The sequence below is a fragment of the Galeopterus variegatus genome, unplaced genomic scaffold (genome assembly GCF_000696425.1).
Source record: "Galeopterus variegatus unplaced genomic scaffold, G_variegatus-3.0.2 Scaffold3987, whole genome shotgun sequence".
Lineage (NCBI taxonomy): Eukaryota > Metazoa > Chordata > Mammalia > Dermoptera > Cynocephalidae > Galeopterus > Galeopterus variegatus.
In genome coordinates, this window is record NW_007730098.1 from 119,908 (window position 1) to 128,466 (window position 8,559).

At 37.6% G+C, this 8,559-nt stretch overlaps 1 pseudogene; it reads right to left on the reverse strand.

The window, feature by feature from the left end:
- Positions 1 to 4,237: 4,237 nt before the first annotated feature.
- The window catches only part of LOC103602044, a 6,929-nt pseudogene continuing 2,607 nt past the window's right edge, over positions 4,238 to 8,559 (reverse strand).

The window sequence follows — 8,559 nt, forward strand, 5'->3', positions numbered from 1 at the left end:
ATTAAACGTATCACCATCACCATGTCCTTCAATTTTTAATCCTTAGCCTATTCTGTATACTCTCACTTTAAATGCACATTTTTGTTCATGTATGCAAAGGCAACTTAATGAAGACCTGTACTGTAAATAGCCTCCAGAGTGGATGGGTGATGGCACAACCACACAGCAGGGTTCTCTACAGCTGCAGTGACGAGAGAGGAAGATCTGTGCACTGACATGGAGTTTTCTCTATGATACATTTCTACATGAGAAAGATGAAGACCTGTACTGTAAATAGCCTCCAGAGTGGATGGGTGATGGCACAACCACACAGCAGGGTTCTCTACAGCTGCAGTGATGAGAGAGGAAGATCTGTGCACTGACATGGAGTTTTCTCTATGATACATTTCTACATGAGAAAGGGAAGATACAGAATACATGTATCATATGTTTCCTTTTTTTTTTTTTTCCTTTTTGTCTTTTTTTGTGTACGGCAATGGATCGCAACCCTCAGTGTCGCGCCCGTACCGGACAGGGACCGGCAGCGGGATCGCAACCCTTGGTGCTGCGCCTGCACCTCGCTCAGCCAGTGAGCAGGAACCGGTCTGTATGTGGGATCCGAACCCTCGGTGGGAGCGCTGCCATGCTCCCAAGTGGCGCACTGTAGCAGTGCGCCACCAGGCTGGCCCGTGTTTCCCTTTTTTTATTAAAGTAGAAGGATATAAATACATGGGGAGAGATGGGACAGAATGGAAGAATAGAAATGTAGGCTTTATGAGGTGATCTGATTTACAGCTTGACATTCAAATATAAACATTTCACAAAAACTTGAAAAATAATCAAAATTAGGTATGACAATCTGTCACACTCAAAGGGAAAAAATTAGCTTCATTGTCTATAACCATGGTGTTCTATGTGTACTTATAATAAATATTTCAACTAATTTTAAAACACAAAGGCATATATGAAGGCAAAAATACCTGAAAAGTAATATTAAATTGTTGCCTATACTCATATTTTGCAATCCATACTGGCATTAATAATATGAAATATATTTAAAAGTCTACTAATGTAATTGGTGAACAAAACTTTCAGTATACAACAAAACAGTATTTATGTGAAATAAACATTTAAATACCCTGACTTAATCATCACATATTGTATACATATATTGATATTCAACTCTTTACAAATATGTGAAATCAATATGGTTCAATTAAAAAAAAAGACTTTTTCTAATGCCAAAAAAAATTTAAATAAAAACTCAAAACCACATAATTTTTGGAAGAATTAGTGCATGTAGTATATAATTTTTAAACACATTTTTTTTTTTTTTTTTTTGAGGCTGGCCGGTATGGGGAACCTAACCCTCAACCTTGGTGTTACAGGGCCACACTTCAACCAACTGAGCTAATCGGCCAGCCCATATATATTTTCTATTTCTTTTCATCAAAACAGTTTAGACACTGTAAACAACTCCACAGCCATGACTACCTCAAATACAAAAATATGATGTGATATCTAAATGCCATTTCTCAAGACAGAAGAATATCTTGAAGATAAATGATGCTGCTGGCTGTGGGGTCAGAAACATTCAAGGTGACCCTAAAACTTCTCAAACAAGAAAGCCAGGATGCTCAAGATACCCTGGGCTTACTTGAAGAGAAAACACAATTCAACTTGAAATGGCTTCTTTTGCAAAATATTGCTACAAATCAAGCATCAAAGGAATATTATCTTCCAAGATTGGAAGCCCAAAAAATATGTTAAAAATCTATATATTATTAACAATTATTGAAAAATATGTTTTATTATGGAAGAAGTTAGGGAACCAACTCATTAGTCTGAAAACTGATTTTAAAAATAGAAAAGTGCCAATCATTTTTCCCTTCTTTCCTGTACAGACTATATTTTTGGTAACCAAAACAGATGATGATTAATGGTTCTTTATTATATAAAAGTTTCCTTAAAACCTGGTATAATAATAATGGGAGTAGAATGTCAAGATTGTGTATTTTCTAATTTAGTCATAGATCTAGGTTATCATCAACAGTGGCTACTGGAACCAACAGATACATGACTACTGGAAAAGTGATAATGAAGGTAAGTTTACCTTAAAAAATAGTTCATTTGAAATATGATATAAAAATACTTGCAGCATTAGTCAAAAACCTAAGTAAATTTTCAGCATTTATTGTAGAGACAGATAAATAATATGTGGAAACTAAACATAAAAAAATAACAAATCTCCTAGATAAAAATTTTGGAGTATATTTGTATGATTGTGGGCTGAGTAAATCATTTCCAATATTGTACCAAAGCTCAGAATGTAAATTTTTTTATCAGAAGATTAAAATTTACATAATAAAAACTACTGAAAGATGAAAGGTGCCACAAACAAAATTAAAAGAAAATACAATTGAAATATTTAAATGTGTAGAAGACAAAACAAGAAACCACAACACTTTCAGTAGTGTAACTAATCAGTTTTCTGAAAGAGAAAGTAAGGCTTAAAATAAATTTGAACAGTGAATAGCAATTCTTAAAGGAAAATAATCATAAATTTCAAATGCATCATAAGTGATTAGACAGTGCTAATCAAATTAATTATGACTTTCTAAGTTTCAAATACAGCATATATAACACTTGCTAACATTTACTTGCCGGGTCATTTTTCACTGAAAGTAATTTTGCATCATCTATCTTACCTATATGAAAATAAATAGTAATTCATCTAATACAAGTTACAATTTAAAGTTCTTTAGAACGGCCAGGAAGTTGAAATATGTTTGGAAACCATTTAGGAAGCAGAAAACAAATATGTCTGTCTGTATAATTACCTGAACTTGTTTTATCCCCCATTTTAACCTCAGTGGCATTTTAAAGAACAGTGTGCTTTACAAAAGATTTAATTTAGAATTAATTGAAAGAAGACCTTTTTAAATCACTTTTTTGCCTCATTTTTCAGTTTCTTTCTTTCTTTCTTTTTAAAAAGATGACCAGTAAAGGGATCTTAACCCCTGACTTGGTGTTGTCAGCACCACGCTCTCCCAAGTGAGCTAACCGGCCATCCCTATATAGGGATCCAAACCCGTGGCCTTGGTGTTATCAGCACCGCACTCTCCCTAGTGCGCCACAGGCCAGTTCATTTTTCAGTTTCTTTAATTGAATTACAAATAATGAACAGAGAAATAAAACCCATCGCAGTTGTGGGGAATATACTACTTAATCTGAGGGAACAGAACTTCAAGGTGGGCAGAAGTGTCCCAGTAGCAATGACCACTCACATTCCATGTACACAAGTTAGCAAGTTTCACAAAAAAGAAGGTGGACGATAAATTGTCAGCAAGTTGGTCAGGCAGAAGTGAGTTAAGAGAGATCTTTCTCAATGTTTGTGAATGAATGAAGGAAAAATGTATTCAGAAGGATCCTCACCAAGTGAAATACTGGTCACTTCTGGATGTGAGGATGGCATTTGGGAGTGCATGTTCATCTTTTTTTTTTTTTTTTTTCAAAAACTTTGTACCTAGGTTAGATCCTAGGCACCTTTATTTTTCCTATCCCTATCAATCCTTTTCTTAAACCAGCAGCAGAACAAACGTCTTCTTGAGGATTTATAACACTTAATGACTGATCTCAGCTCCTTTTGTGCCAGCCTAAGACTGAGTTTCTTGACAGATAAGAAAAGGAAAGAAGAAACTGCAGTGCTTAGTAGTTAAGGGCACACATGGAGTCAGACAATCTCTGGCACTGCCACCGTACTAATGTGTGACTTCAGTCAAGTTATGTAAGCTTTCTGGGCCTTAGTTTCCCTTTCTGTAAGATGGGTATAATAACAGTATGTGCACGTTCATCTTAACTTGATGTATATATGAATATTTTCAAAACTGTCACCGTAAAAATTATTTATTTATTAATTTCGAGGTAATTTATTTTTAAAACAGGTCACCACGCTAAGCTTTTAGCCAATTCTTCCATTGTAAAAGCTACAAATGCTTGCTCAGCACTGAGGAGAACTCTTCAGCAGCATGTTTGAAAAGTGAATAAAAATCCATATAAAACAAATATTCAGATAGTTTCCACAGGAACACAGATAACTGTGACCCAATCTCCTATACTTCCATGTCCCTGCATCTGTGCCAACCCTACTCTTACTAAGGAAGACATTTCAAAAACTAGCAGCAATTTTAAATTAAATAGTCCCCCGAAATCCCTTAATTCAAGCTAAATTTGCAGTTAACAGCTACAAGAATGGTATCTAAACATTAATACCAACAAAAGCACATGTTGCTAGATGGCATTTCATTCAACTTTCCTAAGCGCAAGACACAGGCAAGTGCTGACATGCTGCTCCTCTACCTCAGGTAGGAAGTCATGGGTCTGGATTTGCTACATGAATTGCCATGTTGGTCCTGACATCACATAGTGGATGGTCGGCCTCTGGAATCCACTGAAAGTAGAAGCAGCAGCAACAGTGTAAACACCCATATTTTCAAGGAACATCCAAATGCCCACATGCATTTTGGGCCCATCACAGTGCTCAACAATCCATTCAAGGCCATCGCATGTTGGTGCCCCTATGCTATATGAATAACGCTTATCTGGTTTGGGTATCTTTTGCAGAAGGGGCTTTACATATGAATGATCATAAAGGACAAAATGATCCATATACTCTATCATTCACATAATACATAAAGGCTTGTTCACTGAACTCATCTTCATCATCAGAGCCTGTCTGTTCCTTTAATACAAATTTTTTAGGAATGATAATAACTGCAAGTGTGAAAGCTGGTGCAACATATCTGCCTAGCTCAGCCATGATTCTCACTCCAGAGCCTGATGGAAAATACTTGCTCAATGTTGTCTGTTCCTTTAATACAAATTTTTTAGGAATGATAATAACTGCAAGTGTGAAAGCTGGTGCAACATGATATCTGCCTAGCTCAGCCATGATTCTCACTCCAGAGCCTGATGGAAAATACTTGCTCAATGCTGAGTTGATTACACTGGTGATCTCTTCAGATTTTAACTTCACATCCTCAGATCCAGGAAAGCCACTGCCAGTGTCAAGTAGACACATGCTGAAATCAACCTCGGCTCCCATGTCAAAGACAGCAGGCATCAGAGACTGCCTGCAGGAAAGTCTCGTGATCAGTACAGCCACTTTCCATGTGGAAGCTGACACCAACAACATCAATATTCAGCTCTTTTGACTGTTCCAAAAGAAGCCTGCTGGTTTTGAGTGTGGCATCAAATGTAACACGGAGGCAACGGACTGCTTAGGAATCATCAGTGGCAATGAACAAAACCAACTTTGCCTTTGGATGTGCTCTGGCAACTTTCATCAACTCCACTTGACTATCAAAACTCATCGTCTGGACTGTATTATTGGCAGCGTACTTAATTTGAGAGACTTGTTTACAAGGATTTGCACAGGTAATCCTTGCTGGAGGAACCCCAAGACTCTGCTCCAATTCTATTTCAGTCTTGCTAGCACAATCAAATCCTGTCCAGATGGGAGATGGGGTTTTGACTATGGCTTCTGCTACTGTTACATTTGACTGCATAGGACGGAGTGACATCAGGACGAGCTTTTCATCATCTTAGATGTTTCTTTAGAACGTCTCCAAGGTCCGCGACATAGAAGGCATCCTTATCATTATCAGAAGAAACTCCTTTACTTTTTTGATCCAGAACGTCCTTGGCAGTAAAGCCTTCATTGAGGAGGTGGCAGTCAAAGTCTTCATTACTAAAGTTGTTCCTGGTTTCTTGATGTTCTTCTCAGGGCGTCCGAGCGTCGCGGGCTGTCTCCATGGAGATACCGCTGCCGCGTCCCCGGCGTCCCCGTCGTCCCCGCTGTCCCCGCAGGGCCGTTAGACACTTCTCGGGATTCGCTGGCCCGAGGTGGCACTAGACGTGCTGGCTGAGGGGCGGCCGGCTGCGGCGGCTGCAGGGATTGACCTTATGGTAAAATTTATTCTTTTGAAAAGATCATGGCTGATTGAAAGAGAAATTTAAAAATTACTTATGGAATAAATACATACACTAGAACTAGAACAGTGAAGTAGACTAGAGAAGGGATGGGAAAGAACCAGGAATGATTTGAAAGACAAATCCTAAAATAAATTAATGCAACAAACAGGTAGGTAGGTCAGAAGATGAACTGCAGGAATTTGGTCTGTTTTAAAACTGGGCCCATAACAGAAGCCTGTGTATCTTGAAGTTGTACTGGGTTTTAATTACTCAGGCTTTTGAAAACATGCAGAAATTCGCGAGGCAAGAAAGTTTCACAATTTACTCCTGATTGTAGGGTTTCTTTGGACACACAGCGTTGATCTAAATCAATACCTCTTTCCCTCAGGTCTGGAGACCTTAAAGTTCTTGATTGTTCTGTTTGTCTTCCTTCCTTCCTCCGTTTCTTTTCTTTTCTTTCTCTCTCTTTCTTTTCTTTCTTTCCTCATAATAGCCACACATTTCCTTAAATAAGCCCCTTTCCCCCTTACATGGAAAATAGAATGAGCCTTTCTGTTCCCTAAATAAATATGGCACTCTTCTAATAAGAACAGAAATTTGAGACATATTATTACAGACTCCCATTAGACCAACATGGTTTCCTTAAAAAACAAAATAAAACAAAACAAAACCAAAAACCCATGCCCACACCTGTCACTCAAACACCAGGTGTCTGCTCAGCAGCTGGGAGCTTACCTTCTCTGTCTCACTGCTCATCTCACATCTGTAGGGTGAAGCACATCTTCCTGTGAAAGAAGGTCTGTTTACTCAGGCAAGAGTGAGAACAACTTCAGAAGGATGTGACAGGGAGAAGAAAAGAGATGTCACGCAGCCTCTGTGCAGGTGAATAAGATGTCAACATGACAAAGGTTTACTAAAAAACTTCCCTAAATATATATGCTCGTGTATGTGTGTGTTCATAGTTTTATGTTCCAATTCCAAAAAAACATAATTATTTTTACATTTATATTACTGGATTTTCTGAGATGAAGTCCTTCTCAGAATCCGATATTCATCTGAAAAGAATTGCTACTTACCCAATTGGCGTTTGCTGTCAGGATGAGGGGGTGCCTGGGTCACATTATCCAAGTGTAGAAAGTGGGCCTCTGACCCTGAGATAAAGGTTTAAATTCCATGATCTCATCTCCTTGCTGGGTAGTGATTATCACTTCATCTGTTGTTGCATTGACAGTGTCTGCATGGGTAATTAAGATTATCTGTGAAAAACATTTGTGAATTGTAAAAATCACTGAAAGCTATTACAAATGATTGATTAATAGAGATATCCAGCAGGGGGCTGACTAGTTAGCACACCTAGTTAAAGCGTGGTGTTGATAACACCAAGGTCCAATGTTTGATCCCTGTACTGGACATCCACCCCCCTCCAACAAAATAAATAAATGAATGAATGAATGAATGAATGAATGATATAGTAGTGGCAGAAACAGATGGGTGAGCCCTCACATTTGAAATAAACAGTAATCCCAGTGCAAGTGGAGTAGAGGACACTGAGATCTAATATGATATTCTATAGTAGTGGCAGAAACAGATGGGTGAGCCTCACATTTGAAATAAACAGTAATCCCAGTGCAAGTGGAGTAGAGGACACTGAGATCTAATAAGTGAGAGAAGAAGTTGGGGACATGGCTCTGCTGGATTTTTTACCTCCTGGATAGTTTTGGCTTTAAAATATAACTCTTTTTATTCCTGAGAACTCTGAGGGTATTGAAACTAAAGGCACGGCAGTAAATAAATAAAGTTAGGAAGACTAGCCAGAGTCATTCAAATAGGAATATTACAGTGACATATTTATTCAGCGCTTCAAGCAACATTTATTTTATAACCTAGGTGGGTCAGGCACTTTTCTGGGTACATAAGATATATTAATACACAAGACACTAAACTAATTTTCCCCCATGGGGTTTCTATTCTGGTTGAGGGAACAGACTATAAGTGATGCACCCAAGTTATTAAGTGACATGCACATTATCAGAAACTAGTGGTTCTATGGAAAAGAGAAAATCAAATACACACGCAATAAAAACGGGGAAGTAAGGGTGTGTTACAAAATTTACTAGGATGTTTGTCGTAGGACTCAATGTGAAGACAGTTTTAGAAAATGCTTTAATGAGATGAGGAGAAACAGGCTTATTTCTTCCTTTCCAATCCATATATATGTATATTGTGTTTTGTCATATCCCTCCAAGTAGTCCTCACAGCCTAATGTTCAAGGACAATACATGCAGCAATAGTTCTTCTTTCATCCCTGAACTTGGGTAAAATATTTTAATAATGGATCATATGTATGGTATTTGTTGTCAGGTTTTTATTGTAGACATTTATTAAAAGTTTAAGAAAGATCTCTTCTATTTCTAGTTTATTTTAAAAATGTCAAGAATGGGTGAAAATTCTATTAAATTATTTTGAAAAATTTGAGTTGATTACATGTTATCTCATTTTTTACTGTGAAGATTATTTTAGGTGTCAACTTGATTAGATTCAGGACTGCTCAGAAACCTGGTAAAGCTATCTCTTTAGGTGAGTCCATGAGGGTGTTTCCAGAAGAGA